The sequence below is a fragment of the Cyprinodon tularosa genome, unplaced genomic scaffold, assembly GCF_016077235.1.
Source record: "Cyprinodon tularosa strain WSP-4 unplaced genomic scaffold, ASM1607723v1 ctg781, whole genome shotgun sequence".
In the NCBI taxonomy this organism is placed as follows: Eukaryota; Metazoa; Chordata; class Actinopteri; order Cyprinodontiformes; family Cyprinodontidae; genus Cyprinodon; species Cyprinodon tularosa.
Window position 1 is genome coordinate 331,272 of NW_024039542.1, and position 17,514 is coordinate 348,785.

A 17,514-nucleotide genomic window follows, 5' to 3' on the forward strand; every position below is an offset into this window, starting at 1 on the left:
GCTTCGTGACTGAATGTCCAGAATGGATTTCTTAATCTTTTTATTTTCTCCGGACAGCTGGATCATCCCCTCTGTGAGTTTGGTGACTTCCCCTTTCAGCGCTTCATTCTCGGCGCTGACGGAGGCCAGCAGAACTTGGCTGAATTCCAGTGACTCTATTAGAGCTTGAAACTCCTTATGTAGGACTTCTACCAGGGCAAGGCGGGCATCCAAGCTGGTTAGCTTTTTGTCTATGGATTCCAGGATGTTGCTGGAGCTCCTGCGGGAGAAAAAGTAGAGGTAGAAGCAGCACTGGTTGAACTACACCAACATCGTTTGGTAGAAGGTGTGTTTGTGGATGTGGGATTCCTCGGCTTCCCCATTACGATGTTGTCAAAACACTCGTCCAGGTATCTCTCCAGGCTCGTCAAGGTCTCGTCTTCCAGTTTGTTCCCTCAGAAATACGGTACAATTGTCAACGTTTAAACCAGCTTTGTTTTATTTACATTTATTGGCTTACTTACCTGAGTGGAATTGTTTGTGTTTAAATTACCTGTATGTCACCATTTTACTTATGCATTCTGCTCTGATCAGATGCTCCATGCTTTATTGGCTTTTATTCGCTCTGATACAAATTAATTCAACATTAGACTCTCTAAGAGGAGCTGAGACATCAGGACTGTCTCATACTATTTTCCACTTTTTACCAGTCTTGCTTTGTTTTAGTTTGACTTTTTAATTAATCTTTCTCATTAAGCGGGTCATTGATGGATTTTTGAGTTGAATGCTTGCCTGTTAACTTTGTTTGCTGAGGCCAGGCAGCAGCCTCCACCATCAGGCCAGGGAGCAGACTCCACCACCAGGCCAGGCAGCAGCCTCCACCACCAGGCCAGGCAGAAGCCTCCACCACCAGGCTAGGCAGAAGCCTCCACCACCAGGCTAGGCAGAAGCCTCCACCACCAGGCTAGGCAGCAGCCTCCACCATCAGGCCAAGGAGGAGCCTCCATCACCAGGCTAGGCAGAAGCCTCCACCACCAGGCTAGGCAGCAGCCTCCACCATCAGGCCAAGGAGGAGCCTCCATCACCAGGCTAGGCAGAAGCCTCCACCACCAGGCCAGGCAGCAGCCTCTACCACCAGGCCAGGCAGCAGCCTCCACCATCAGGCCAGGCAGCAGCCTCCACCATCAGGCCAGGCAGCAGCCTCTTCCACCAGGCCAGACAACAGCTTTCAACACCAGGCCAGGCACAGATGTGAGCTGACTACCTCACCTCTGTGTAATCTGCCCTGGTTGCTGGGACTGCCACCTTGCTCTATCTCCAACCATGGCCACCAAAAGAGACATGGAGGAGCTAAAACGAGCAAATGAGGAGCTGAGGAAATCAGTGGACTTCATGGCACACCAAATGGAAACTATGGCAAGTAAGCAAGATTCTCTGATGGGCTTGATGAAAGACATTAAGGAACTGAAAAAACAAAATGAGGAGAAAGATGCTAAGATTGTACAACTCGAAGGCAGATTGTCTGAGTTAGAGCAATATACTCGAATGAATGATGTTATTATTACAGGACTTTCAACAAGACCCTCTTCATTTGCTACTGCAGTGAGGTCTGGCATCCAGGGTTCTTTGCCCATGGACCAGGATTTGGACTCTGTGGAGCAACAGGTGGTGAATTTTCTCCACGGAAAAGGCATTAGTATAAGCAAGGAGAACATTGAAGCTTGTCACCCTTTTCCTCAAATAGACAAAAGCAAACCACCTAACATCATCATTAGATTTGCAAACAGAAAATATAAAGTCAGTCTTTTGCGACAAGCCAAGAAGCTAAAAGGTTCAAAAGTTTATATTAATGAACATTTGACGAAGAGCAATGCTGATATTGCAAAGAGAGCTCGTTACCTGCGTAAAGAGGGAAAAATACAGGCAACATGGTCCTCAAATTGTAAGATTTATATAAAACTTAATGGTGCACCTGAGCAGGCACGAGTTTTAGTAGTCAGGAGTCAGAAGGATTTAGAAAAATTTGTATGAGTCTGTGGTTTTTTTGATGTCATGCTGTTTTTAGTTTTATAGTTGGATATATTTAATGTTCTTTTTGATAGCTTATGACTGTGCCCAGTAAGGATATGCTTTACATTAAGTTGAACTTGCATAAGGGACTTGTGTTGGCTCATGTGAATGTATGTAGTTTACGTTACAAGTACCTGGACGTGGAGCAAATTGTCAGAGATAATTGTATCAACATCATTGCTGTTTCTGAGACCCATCTTGATGATTCCTTCTCTGACTCAAGCATAGCCATTGATGGTTTTTCTGTTTTTAGGAAAGACAGAAATAGATTTGGGGGTGGAGTGGCTATTTATGTACAAAATAATTTACCTGCCAAAATACGCTTTGATTTGATGAGGGAGGACATCGAAGCATGCTGTGTACAAATACACGTGCCTTATTTAAAACCACTTTTAGTTTGTTGCTTCTATAGACCCCCTAATGCAGATGCTGTGTATATGACTGGGTTGTGTGAAATGTTTGATAAGATATCAGATAAAAATAGAGAGATTTATCTGCTGGGTGATGCAAATGTTGACTGGTTGGTGCATTCTTGTCCTAACAGGAAAACGTTACTCTCTATATTGAGTGCATGTAGTCTGTCCCAAATTGTTGAAGTCCCCACAAGAATAAATATTGGTAGTGATGGAACTATTTCTGGGACATGCATTGACCACATCTACACAAATGCTGCTCTCCAGTGCTCTAAGGTAATCTCTGTGCCTGTAGGTTTTAGTGACCATAATATAATTGCTATTAGTAGAAAAACAAAGATTCCAAAACCTAAAGCTAAAATCATTTTAACACGGTCCTATAAGCAATTTAATGAAGATTTATTTGTAAGTGAAATCGCTAATGCAAACTGGAATATGGTTTGTAGTGAGCATAACCCTGAAGCGGCACTGGATCTATTTATGTCAATGTTTATGGATGCTGTAAACAAATATGCTCCCTTAAAAAAGTTTGTTGTCAAAAATAGGTCTGCCCCTTGGCTTGACCTTAGTCTTAGGTCGCTAATGGCAGAGAGAGATTCAGCTAAAAAACTCTTTGTACTTTCTGGATCTATTGATGACAGGCGGAAATACTGTTCTCTACGTAATCAAGTCACAAAATTGAATAAGGTAAAAAAAAGGGACTACTTTAAACGAAGGTTATATGAGGCGAGGCACGATAGTAGAGGAATATGGAATGTTTTAAATGAAATCATGGGTCGGAACACAACTGTGTGCACACCCTTTGTTGAATCAAATGGATTTGTTCTCACAAAGCCAGGTGATATTGCTAATCATTTTAATGACTATTATATTGAGAAAGTATCTCAATTAAGGCAGACTATGAACACTTCACACAACATTAGATCATATGAATGTATTAAGAACATTATAATGAAAGGTAAAAGTTGTGAATTTGTATTTAAACAAGTTGACGTCCATAGGGTGGAACATTTGCTCCGTTCTCTTCCTGACAGTAAACTAGCTGGATTAGATAACCTGGATAGTAAATTGCTGAGAATGACTGCTGGTGTCATAGCAGCTCCCATCTGTCATATTTTTAATCGTTGCTTGGATGTGGGCCTATGTCCAAGGATCTGGAAGGAGGCTAAAGTTATTCCTTTACCTAAAGGTACTAAATCTGCTTTTAATGAGGGGAACTCTAGACCAATAAGTATTTTACCTGTTTTAAGTAAAATTATGGAAAGATTGGTACATGCACAATTTCAGGATTATTTTGTAAAAAACAAACTTTTTACAGACTCTCAACATGCATATAGAGCTGGCCACTCAACCTCTACTGCAATGATTCAAATGACTGATGACTGGCTTAAAGCGATGGATAAATCTATGTTGATAGGTGTTGTGTACCTGGATTTTAGTGCTGCTTTTGACATTCTGGACCATACTTTATTAACTGAGAAACTTAAATTTTATGGTTTTAATTCTTCGGCATTAAAGTGGATTGAAAGCTACCTGTCTTTTAGATCACAGAAGGTTTATCTGAATGGCAGCCTCTCCAGTAGAAGAAGTTTGGAGTGTGGAGTTCCACAGGGCAGCTGTTTAGGTCCTTTACTTTTTTCAATCTTTACTAATGATCTAGCTTGGGCTACAAAAAGTGCCAAAACTGTCCTGTACGCAGATGATACCACTTTGTATTATACTGCACCTTCATGCGGTGAATTAAATCAGGTTTTGAGCCAAGAACTGAATGTTGTATATGATTGGGTGGTAAGTAACAAACTGGCACTCAACATCTCTAAGACTAAGTGCATGGTAATTGGTTCAAGGCACAAGCTGTCCTCAAGCCCAAAGCTTGACTTAAAGTTTTGTGACTTGACGGTTCAACAAGTTGAAAGTGCCAAACTCCTTGGTGTGATGGTAGACTGTTCTCTGTCTTGGTCTCACCACATTAATTATATTATTGTGAAAATGGGAAGAGCAATTAGTTCCGCAAGGAAATGTTGCTCTTTTATGGCCCGTCCCCTTTTATGTCAAATAGTTCAGAGTCTAGTGTTGTGTCATCTTGACTATTGCTCTACAGTGTGGACATCTGCTGCCAGGGGTGAACTCAAAAAGCTACAGGTTGTTCAGAATAAGGCAGCACGGTTGGTACTGGGCTGCCACATTAGATCTAATGTCAACCAGATGCATTCCTGCCTTTCCTGGCTTACGGTTGAGCACAAGTTGCTTTTTAATACACTTATCCTGTTTAAGTCAGTCATGAGCAGTAATGTTCCTGCTTTTATACATTCACAAATTGTTTATAGTAATTCTGTTCATGACCACAACACTAGAGGTTCTTGTAATGGGCAGCTTGTTTTACCAGGTCCAAAAACCAATGCTCTAAAGAGATCCTTTATATATAGATCATTACACCTTTGGAATAATCTACCTCACTACATCCGCTACACTGAGAGTAAACTATCTTTTAAAAAGAATCTGAGACTCCATTTGATGCCCTGAAGTGTTTCTGTTTTATTGACTGTTTTATTATATTTGTTCTTGTTTTATTGCCTGTTTTATTTTACTTGTTCTTTTGTACTTCCTATAGTAATTTTAAGAAATTACATTTTTGGAAAATTTTATATTTGTAACTGTTTTTACTGTATGTTTTTAATGTGGACCCCAGGAAGACTAGCTGTTTGCCATGGCAACAGCTAATGGGGATCCTTAATAAAATTACAAAAATTACAAATTACACACAGCTCTCGCGAGATCTCAGCTGTATATCCCTCTCTCCCCACGGACCTCGCATGTGGTTGTTTTACAATCGAATTGTTCCAAGAACACATGTTTAGAAGAAACATGTGATAGAGGATGTTCAGGCCTCTTTCACAACCTGTCCGTTGCATGACCTTTATCTGGAACGATCTTTAGCAAGAGTTAATAAACGATGAATCACACATTATACATCAAAATAGTTCATTAGTACACAACCCATGAAACACAAACGGAGTATAAAAAAATATTTCTAACACAAACCTTAAAAAAACACCTGACCTCACAGTGCATGTCAGAACAATGAGAATCATGAGATTGAAGGAACAGTCCAACAAGCCCAGAGACAGAATAGTGGCAAAGTACAAATCTGGTGAAAGTTACAAAAAAGGGTACTGTAGAACTAAAGGTTCCTTCCTAAGAGCACTAGGCCTTCATTATGCTTACATGAAGTTTGGGATGTCCAAAACTCTTCCTAGACCTGGCTATCTAGCCAAACTGAGCAATCAAGGGAGTAGAGCCTTCATCAGAGAGGTGAAGAAGAACCTAAATATGACTGAGAACACCAAGTAATCAGGCCAGACAGACAGTGGGACAACTTCAAAAGTGTTTATTAATAAACAGACGGAAGGGATCTGCAGTGGCTGCAACTAGGGCGTCTTAGGCAGGAGCCTCTACAGAAGAGAAACAGGTTAGTGACCATGTCAATCTGGAAGAGGATGGTGATGATGAATGCTTGAGTCACTATGCTGGTCTTAAAGTTCAGTCCTTGGTGTGTTCCTTGATCTTCATGATGCTTTATGCACTTTAAACAGTCCTCTGAGACAATCACAGAGCAGCTGCATTTATACAGAGACCTGATTCCATACAGGTGGATTCTATTGATCATCATCAGTCATTTAGGTCATTGGATTATTTAGAGCTCCTCACTGATCTTTTAGAGAGAGTTTGCTGCACTGAAAGTAAAGGAGCTGATTCATTTAGCACCCCCCACTGCAATATTTTATTTCTTACAAAAGTTTAAAATAGTCAAATCTTCTTTCACTTCCTGATACTGTCCCACTTTTCATTAATTCTTCACAAGGAAATGCAATTTTAAAGGTCGGTTATTACTTTCAAGGCACTGTACATCACTCAACTGATAATTCAGCTTAGATATTTGTTGCATGGTAAAGAAAATATGTTAACAAGAAAGAAGAGAGGTTGCTGCTCTCTCCAGATTTGCCTCTAAAAGAGCCTCTTGGTCTCAACTTTGATCCAGAACCATCTTTCTGTCTTGTGTTGCTGTTCACTGATTGGACAAAGTGGAAATAGTTTGCAGTGGAGGCACTGGCTAAGCTAGATGCTTTTTCAAGGAAGCTTTTATATTTAGATATTCTCCATCTCCTTGTTTTCACAGGTTTCACAGAGGGAGTGCAGCTCAGGCAGCAGAACTAACAGGGATTAATCACAGATGCAAAAATCAAAAGAAAGTCACCATTTCACCTGATTAGAAGGAACAGGAATTGGATCAGTCTTAAAAAGTTTAAAAAACTGACAGGATACAGGCCCACCCATAGACTGCAGGAGACCCACCCCACCGGGACCCTGATGGAATAACCTGGAGAAGAGGGACGGATGGATGGATATAAGCTCTTTAATACCTTCAAACATGTCGTCACATCTTAGCATCTTAAAGCATCAGTTGGTAATAAATGATGACTGACTGGTCAGTGGCAGAGTCAGAGTCCGACTAATACAGCACACATAAAGGACTGGGTCTGAGTTTTTATTATATACAGACATCATTAACTGAGTATTTGTTATCCGTTGTAAATTATCGCTTCATTCTGAAGACCAACACTGAGGAAACTATATGTCAGATCTAGAGGAAGAGCAACAGCACTATTCCTCTATCTATCATCCAACCTTACAGCACATTTTAATCCTCAGCTTTCAAGGTGTAGATGACAGCAGTAAAAATCCTTAGATCTGAGCCTTGGATTGTTTTCTTCTTCTTTGGTTTCTGCAATGCTGGATGGTCTCCCGGGGCAGCAAAATGCACATTTTCTCCCTAAAATAATAGATCTGATTAAGAATTATGGCAATTCTATTAGAAATAAAATAGGTATTTGAAACTGTAATCCATCAATTATATGGCAGAAAGTGAAGTTATTGTTTCTAATTTGTGTTAAAAATCTGTTCATAACTAACTGATAAATGAGTTTCGGGTGGTTACCTCTGTTTTTCCGTGAGGTCCCATAGAGTCAGATTTGTTGTTCTTTTCATCAGTTGCTTCTGCAATAATTAAAATGGGAGTGCAGCATGTAAAAGGCAATAAATCAAAGTAATGTAATAGAAATATTGATTTATAAGGATGTATATTTAGTATATAATCGTACCCATTTTCAAGCAAAAGAAGGAACCAAGAACCAAGGAAAGAATAAAAACAGAAGGACAGACGGGGAAAAGCAGCTTCCAGCACAAACCCCACTCCTCCACTGTCTCTGCATCTAAAACAGAGAAACATTTGGGAAAAATTCAATTATGTCTTAATTTTTGTTTTATAGAAAGATTTTTTATTTGTAAAAGTATTTTAAAAAATGTATTGTAGTTTTTTTATGAGCTTTAAATGGACAGCTAAACATTGTTCTGCTGTGTAGTTTTAACACACAGATCCATTTTTCTCAATCGCCTCCTCACACTGTGGATGTCCTTTCCTGATCTCTAGCAGTAAATAACTATGATTTGCATCACTTTATTAATCACAATCACGAATGGTTATCTGCTGATTGATGAAAGAAATCCGACCTAATGTTTGTAAAACTCCAAAACATTTTTTAATGCACTCAGTACATTTGGAACTGTTTCTAATTAATTAATTAATTAACTAATAATGAATGAATGAATTAAAGATTTTATTAGAGTTCTTTATTTCTTTTGTTCTTTTTAACCTTCACCACTTCCCTCTTCAAAAGGATATTGATCTAAATGGTTCTTTCCTAGGAAAATAAAGGTCAAATGATTGAATAATTTGAATAATAGTTTTTTTTGTCTAAGAAAAAGTTTATACCAATTTTCAAAAGTTTTCTCTTGTGTTTTTTTAATAACAAATAAATCCTTTTAATTAATCCACTCTGTAACATCTTAATGTTTCATCTTTATTTAATGCACATTTATGTGGGAACATTTGGTTCCAACTTTTGTGGAGCAATTGTTCTAGAAGTTCTGGGATATAATTAGAAAGAAGAACTTACAGACTGTGATCCTTGTGGTGATGTTTCCATAGATGTAGACATTTTTCATGAAATGTTTCATGTTTTCATCTCTCTCCACTTTTGGCTCAGTTGTTCCACAGTAATAACGTCCTTCATCAGATCCAGTGACGTTTATGATCAGCAGGTCATAGGAGTTGGACGACTCATTCTTTAAAAATTTAAAACGAGGGAACAAGTTTTCCCTTTCCTCTAAATACTCTATGTCTCCAACTGTCTTCACTACAAGAGTCGGCTGGTGTTCACGGGAACAGTTTCTAAACCATACTATATGTACTCCAGTGGACCGGGTGCAGTCACAGTAGAGGGTGATGTTGTCTCCAGGTCGTACAATCGTCTCCAGCGTTAAAGCAGAAATGGAGCAGAGATTACAGGAAATAAGTCCTGAAAAAGAAAGGCATTGAAGCAGTACATTAATATTGTTACAGGATTAAAGCTCCAACATTAAGGAGATCTAAACTTTAAATGTAGCCCACTTTAGTTTTTATAAATATCATGGTCATCATAATTTATATCTTGGTAAATCTGAAAATTACCAAAGAGAAGAACCCGAATCATCTGCCTTCCATCCATGGCGATGTTGAGCTGGATCTAAGTGACAGTTTCACAGATATGATGCAGATTTTTCAGCTGAAGTAGATGTAGAAGCTGATTGGCTACTGTAATGGAACATTATATTCTGAGGTTTTCTGGGCTGGGTTAGTTTTGTTATGCGAGTTTAGTTGGGGTTTAGGATTATGTAACTTTGAGAAGAATTACTCTAATAGATGGACTGAAGAGGGTAATTTTGGATGAGATGAAAAAATTTATTTGATCGTCTTTAGAAAAAAAATCTTTATCAAATATGTTCAATTCAATTCAGTTTATTTATTTACAACACATGTCATCTCAAGGCACTTTACAGTTTAACCAGATCATACAGTTAAATTGATGTAGTTTTCTATCTAAGGAAAACCAGTTGATTGCATTGACTCATTGACTTTTCAGCAATCCCTCACACTAAGCATGCTTGTAGCGACAGTGGAGAGGAAAAACTCCCCTTGAACAGGAAGAAACCTCAAGCAGAACCAGGCTCAGTGTGAGCGGCCATCTGCTGAGGCCCACTGGGGTTCAAGGAGACAGAAGCAGACATAGAAAAAGAAGCATAGATACAAAAGGCAACTGCCAACCAGCTCCACAGGCGGCCCCGTCCAGGAAACACACAGCCAGGCAGACGAGCTCCGAGCCAGCTCCCATGTCAGAGGATGAAGAGAGCACATCCAGTTAGTCACTGTCAGAGAAACAGGACTACACTGGAAAACAGGCCAAGCTCCAACATCTAGAAACAAAGGTGTTGATGGCAGCAGCACAGCTGATATTTCTCTCCAGGATGGAGTCACAGCCAAACAGGAACAGACCAGATGAAGCTACTATGAGGAAAAGCAGAGAGAGCAGAACGTTAGAGATTGAACTAACAGATTCTGCAGAGTGGGAGAATAGAGATAGAATGAAGCAGAATGATGAAAAAGGGGTCCCTATGTCCTCCAGCAGTCTAAGCCTATAGCAGCATAACTATAGAGATAGCTCAGGATAACCTGAGCCACTCTAACTAGAAGCTTTATCAAAAAGGAAAGTTTTAAGCCTAGCCTTAAAAGTAGACAGGGTGTCTGCCTCACGGACTAAAACTGGTAGTTGGTTCCACAGGAGAGGAGCCTGATAACTAAAAGATCTGCCTCCCATTCTACTTTTAGAAATTCTAGGAACCACTAGTAAACCTGCAGATTGAGAGCGAAGTGCTCTGTTAGGAACATAAGGAACAATCAGATCTCTGATATCAGATGGAGCTTGGCCATTTAAGGCTTTATATGTGAGAAGGAGGATTTTAAATTCTATTCTTGATTTAACAGGAAGCCAATGAAGAGAAGCCAGGATAGGAGAGATATGATCTCTCTTTTTCATTTTCATCAGAACTCTGGCTGCAGCATTTTGGATCAGCTGAAGGCTTTTAACCACAGTTTGTGGACTTCCTGATAGTAAAGAATTACAATAGTCCAGCCTTGAAGTAAATGCTTGGACTAGTTTCTCAGCATCACCCCTGGAAAAGAGATTTCTCATTTTTGCAATATGAAAGAAGGAAATTCTAGAAACCTCTTTGATCTGAGATTTAAATAACAGGTCCTGATCAAAAAAAAAACACCAAGATTTTTTACTTTATTATCTGAAATCAGTTTAAACCCATCCAAATGAAGTGACTGACTAATCAGCTTCTTTTTCAGAGACTCTGGTCCAAAGACTATAACTTCTGTTTTGTCTGCATTCAGAAGCAGAAAGTTAAGAGTCATCCAGGTTTTTATGTCTTCAGACATACCTGTAATCTATGTAATGGGTTAGCTTCATCTGGATTATAGACAGATATAGCTGGGTATCATCAGCATAACAGTGAAAATTAACCTGATGCTGTCTAATAACTCTACCGATTGGGACCATATATAAAGGTGAGTGAATTGGTGCTAGCACTGATGTTAAACTCAATACATGTTAAAATTTAGGGAAGTGCAGTTAAATGTTCACTAAATGTGTTTACATATTTTTATTTTAGTTTTTGGTAGAAGAATATCTAAATGGTTAAAGTTAAAACTGGCAGGTTTAGAAACAACCTCTAACTCCATTGATTATGGATAACATGACTTATTTATGTAACTATGGTTCTATGAATCCCAAATGAAAGCCAGAGGCGGTGTTTTTTTATCCCTGAATGATCAGTGTTGCACTTGTGCAGGTCGAGAATTAGTATCAACAAAGTCACCTGTGACTAACCGGTGTTCAATGTAAGTCTATATAACCACATTACACCGGCAGTTCAGTCCCTACATCTTCTTGCGAGACCGAGGAACCAAATGCTCTGGTGGTCATCCGGGATTCAAAGAAACGTAGTTACATGCTTAATTCACATTTAATTTTATTCCTTCTGACTGCCAGAGGCGGTTCTTCAGGCACCTAATGAGGTATGCCAACAGGGTCCCTAGAAATGCAAAAAAAAAAACACCATGACCCGGCAGCAGCAACAGCACCTACATCAGTGGGATGCACCATGTGGTTGCTGCAGGATGCTCTGTACAGGAGATGTATAGTATGAGGTGTGGCCATGTTCACCCGATAGAACCTGGATAAGGTGCTCTGTGCCGACCAGGAGGCTGCTTCGCAGAATGACTCACAGTTTAAGAGAAGAGCGCATGCCAAAAATAAAATGCTCCCCTCTAAGAACTCTCATAAATACCAAGGGTCAAAGGTCCAGGTCCTGCAAAGCCGGAACCATTAGATTAGTATAAAACCCAACAACCTTAGGGTAAGACAAGGTAATCAGGGAAGGCTGAGTCAAGTAGAATATAAGATAAGAACATGAACATACTTACCTCCTTACTGGGTAAGGAGGTAAGAATGTTGACACCGTTAGGTTACTCTGACCTGCCCAGGTTAGGCTGGAAAGAGCCTGCTTGCCACCATGGGGACTTCCAGGACAAATTAGGCATCAGTCCACAGTGTAACCCCCAAGCCATCCTGGTTCCACTGGCAACAATAGACAGAGAAAGGGCATACAATTACCCATCTCACCTAGCAGAGGCCATGGCAAGCAGGATGGCAGTCTTCCCCGAGAGCCAATTAAGCTCTACTGCCAAACTGAACGGTGTCCCTACATCTTCCAACAGGGCAACTGTTGAACCAAGTGTGTCAATGGGAATGGTTGCCACATAGCCTTAAAGAAAGGTCAGCAAGGGTGGGATGGGACAATTCATGGGGTCCAGCCACCTATCACCACACCAGGCAGCAAATGCTGCCCACCTGCCAGAATAGACAGCTCGGGTATAAGGCACCCATGTGCAAGCCATGGTGCAGCCTACACTGTTAGACATTTCAATGGGTTTTGTACAGTAACTTACTGGCAACACGGTTGCCAGTAAGTTACTGTAATCTTCATTTACAGTAGTAGTAGTAGTGGTACTGTATGTTGAGTTTACAGTAACTAATGTTGTTACTGTAAACTCAACATACAGTACCACTACTGTAGAAATGCTTACTTTACAGTAAAATACTGTATTTCTCTCTCTCTCTCTCTCTCTCTCTCTCTATATATATATACATATATATATATATATATATATATGTATTAATATATATATTAATTTAGATTTGTATATAGTATTTTTCATGCACTGACTTAATGTAAAATTCTTAACAACTGAATTAAAATAGCTTTGATTTTAATGGTTGAGCAGTTTTTTCAATAAGCCTGCTAATTTTGCTTAATTGATTTGTTATTAACAATTATAATAAATCAAAAACAGACATATATATTCCAAAAAATTCTGGTCTTTATTTAAAACACTAACAAATGGTAAAAGAACCACAAGATAATGTGTGACTTTCAGCTAGAATTCTCAGTTTAATTCATATTATTATAGACAATACTTTTTTCATTTGCTCAGAGCTTAAAAGATGTAACAAAATCACTTCCTTAAGATCGTCCAGTTCAAACATTTAGTTAAGTCGTTATTCATTCAAATTCAAGTCATATTATTAAAATCAGTAGTTCAAAGAACAACAGTTGTAACAAACAATAGAAACAGCATTAAACAGTATAACCGTTCAACCTCTTTTGTAAGAATTTGATTGCACTCAAAAAGGAAAAAAAGAAGAACCTTACATAAACATAAATTGATCAAATGAACCTTATATTGACTGCTAGGTGCAGGCTTACATTCTAAATGACAGTCCAGGTAAGAATGAATGTGCATGTGGTTCTTTGTGTGTGTAATGGATGATGAACCTGGACAGGGTGTAGCCCCATTTCATGAGATTGTATTTGTCTTCAGCTGCAGCTGCACAGAACCTATAAAGGATAAGGAAAATGAACATCAGTATAAGTATCCGAGACTACAGTACAAGCATCCATTTTGAAGATATCTTAATGGGAAGAATCTTACCTAATTCAAGTTCTTCCACTCAAAGTCTGTTAGCTGGCAAAGAAAGGACAGCACTCTGTTGTTTATAGTGGCTGTCTTCCGCTTCACCAACACTCCAGTCTTCTGACTCACTCCAGTCCGTGCGGTGCATTTTGTTCCATCTTCTGGATTTATTCTCAAGAAGAACCTTCAAGCAAGATGAAAATTAATGGCAAAATAAACACAAGCAAAAAAACAGACGTATGAATAATAATAATAGAAACAAAAAAAATTATACATATATATATATATATACACTTTATTTATCCCCTTGGGGAAATTACAATTTTGGAACATTCCGGGGGAACTTGGATGTACAAGGCCATGCTGACGTGGAAGGCGCTGCCCAACTTAACCTAACCTAGCAGAGCATGTTTTTAGTGGTAGGGGAAATTGGAGCACCCAGAGGAAACCAGACATGGGGAGAACATGCAAACTCCACACAAAGTCCTGCCAAGACCCAGCGGGACGCAATATCCAATCCAATAACCATTTATAGTAAGATTAAAGTAGTTTCAACTACATGTTATGTTCCACTGCTGAATAATCATGTTTATTCAAGCTAATGTAAATATTCAAGAATGAAAATATTCAAAGTTTAAACTCTATTAACAATTCAGTTTAATAATAACAGAACACATTCCACATCAGCATCTCCTGTCCTTGAAAACCATTATCCTGAAGGTTTTAGATGTTCCCATGCAACACACTTGACTCAAATTAAATGACGGTTGCTTTCAAGTTCTGCATGCTTAGTGCTATAAATAATGATGGAGAATTTTTGGACATGGTAAACCAATGTCCATCTTGATATCTCGCATGAATGGGGGAGCAAAATGAGAGTCGCCTGCAGTTTGCCTTCAGGGACTCATGTGGGACCAAACCGCAAGAGAGGATAAAGTCCTCCCACAGAGGAGGGAATTCTGCCTGGATAACAAAAGCGACTGGCTGTGCCTTGTTCTTCCTCTTTCGTGAAGCCCTCCCAGAAGATTCACATCGAAGGAGCCCTGCCAATATCCAGCAAGGTCCGAGACCCAGATCTCGAAATGGACTGAAAGCTAAGTCTGATCTAATGCCTGACATTAGAGTGCTCATTCACACTTTCAGGTGTTAAAACTGCCAAAACAGAACTTGATTAAATAATATTGCTGCCACCCCTAAGAGGCTGATGCCAAATATCAAAACATAAATTTAGCATCCGCTGGGTGGGCATTAAATTTATTGTTATATAACATTATGGCGTCCTGACTAGCACTATAACAATTATACAGCACAAAAATCACAACAGCGGCAGGGAACCATCTAAAATCTTTACAACAGTGGGCCCAGGGACTGGAGTTGCTTATCCATGCCTGTATAAGCCTTCCCAGTGCCTTAAAAAAAAGAAAAGTGCACTTACCGCTGAATAAATTCAAGTGTTGCACATGCTGGCTCCTGGTATTCAAGGTTGAAGGCATAGTAGCTTCCAAAAAACACAGAGAATGCATCTGCAAAGCCCAGGTGCTCATCCAAAATGTAGACCACCTTTCCCTCCATGCTCACCATCCACTTTGCTGCATCAAGGTATGTGGTTCCTAAAAGATAAAAAACGCACACTTTGAAAAAAGCACACTTACAATCAAAGAAAAAAATTCTTCAAGATTATGTAAAGCTTTCCTTATCAGTCTTGGTGATGAAGGCAATGTCACGCCCCTCTCAATGGATGCTTTTGTTGAAGTCGTCTTAAACAGAATTAAATTAGGAATTACAACATGCTTAACATGCAGCCCAATAATTATATACAGTGAGCATATTCACAAATTGTTTCTCTGACGATTTGCCAACTTACATCTTTCAAAATGAAGATGGACTCCTCCTCTTCAACGAAGTGGTTCAGCAGCAGAAGTACTGCTGCTATGGCTGTCTTGTTTTGCTGCATTGCTGAGATCCCGTCAATATCCTGAAGAACACGCTGAATGTTTTTGTTGTGAGGGTTTCTTCGGAAGAAGTCCAGAATTCTCTTCCCTTTTGTCTGAAGAGCTACTCCAAGGCGACCACAAATGTCGATCTCTGTGAGGATTTTGAAGTGATCGCAGAGTCCTCTTTTCATAAACAGAAAAGGCCATTGTTCTTGTATGTCATTAATACTTGGAGGAGGGCACCCATTGATCATGTGCCGCTGATAAATGTATGTGAGAGACATGGAAGCATCTACATCTGGCCAATCTGCTGCTCTAGGTCCAGCCGACTGAAATATGGCAACCATGTCTTGTCGTCTTTTCTCCAAAGAGTCGTTTCTCCCTCGGGAAGACATTTTGGCTGCCAGTTTACACAGCCATAGCTGTCCACTTTACAACGTGTTGTTTTAGCTGAGGGTTTGGAATTGCTCTGTGTTGTTGATCGTGGTTTACGTATTCTCTCAGTTGTATTGTTTCTGTTGACATGTTCCACTCTTGTCTTCAGCTGGTTTATAAGGGAATAATATCCTATTCCAATTTGTTCGCCTTCCTCAGTCATGTCTGAAAAGGTCAGTGGATACTTTGAAACTATCATCTTTGCTATTTCTATGCAAGCAGCTCTGTTAAGGTTTGGACAGTGTTGCTGCATAGCAGAAACCACAACCCGCACCATTGCTCTCCTGTCTGCTGGGCTAGCCCTCTGCCCTCTCAAGATTGCCTGGGACAAGGATACAGGCATCTGTTCCCATGGTATTTGGAATTGGAGAATCCAAGAGTTTTGAGCTTTTGCCAGGCTGGATCCAGGAAAATATGACTGTGTCTGATGAGGTGTGAAGGAGGACCAACCAGTTCCTCTGTCTGCACCTACAGATGAAAGGGGAGGCATCTCTTCACTTAGAGTGATGGTGACTTCACTGGTCCCTTTGTCATTCAGTTCTTTAAAGAAGAAAAAAAAAACAATAATACATTTTTATAAGTCTAAATCATTTAATCAAAAAAGTATATATACCAGAACGTACAATTCTTTTATTAACTATATACATATTTAGACAAATTACCTATGAATGGTTTAAAACTTCAATGTGTGCTCAAACAATTTACAACAGCACCTTTTCGTTATTTCAAATATAACCCAAAGGGACCAGAAAACTTTTAGATGAAAATGTAACTTTTCTCTGTATCAATAAGAGCTCAGATAAGAGAAAACAGATGCAAAGAAGCTTCTGTGTAAACCAAACAGAGGGAAAGGCACAGTACAAAAAGTACTGTCTGAAAAACACTTTTTTAGTTTTTTTTTGTTGTCCAACTCACTATAAGTGATGATAGGTAAATAACATGATATATTTAACCCATATAAACAAGACATTTTACACGTGTTGGATGAAGCTGTTTGATGACCAGTTTTGTATTCATATTAATGTCACATGCATTAAACGACATCAACAGACACTAAAACTAAAAAGAAGTAAAACATATATCTGTCGGATAATTTTTTAACCTGTGACTATCCCCAGTAACCAGACGATACTATTGAAAATTAGGTGTTACATGTGTCTATTTCCTCTATCTGAGACTAAAAGATGATAGGATAAATCTTGTTTAAAAGTATTTGAGTAGATCAAATGCTGTCTCACCCAATTACTCCATCAAAACATGTTTGGACACACTCTAACGGTAATGTGTCTTCAACTATTTTCTTTAAGACTCTTATGAATACATTTCGCACCTCTTTGTTTGAAGGCCTGGATTACTTTTCGGCACTGTATGGGTGTCAGATATTCTTGGAAGTCTTCCTTCTCCACAAAAGCAAGGTCCTCCTTCTTTGTTACTCCAACCACAGATGAAAGGTGTCCTGTAATGGTCATTTTTCATGGTCCAACTCTGGCAGCACTTTCTGAAATTCCTGGATCCATTCAACATCCATTCCTAGGAAGAAGAAAGCACTGAGTGATGCAAACAAACAACAGGGAGGTTCAAGATATGATAGACTTGCAGTGGATAATAGTCTTGCAACTTTTCTGCTTTCACATATGCATAGTTATGATCTGAGTTATATAAATGATATACTCCCAGATCCACTAACAGAACTGAGTGTTGTACCTGA

The 17,514-nt window shown here is 39.3% G+C and overlaps 1 pseudogene; it reads right to left on the reverse strand.

Annotated features, from left to right (window-relative positions):
- Positions 1-13,455: 13,455 nt before the first annotated feature.
- Positions 13,456-17,275, reverse strand: LOC119773753 (annotated as a pseudogene).
- Between the last annotated feature and the right edge of the window lie 239 nt (positions 17,276-17,514).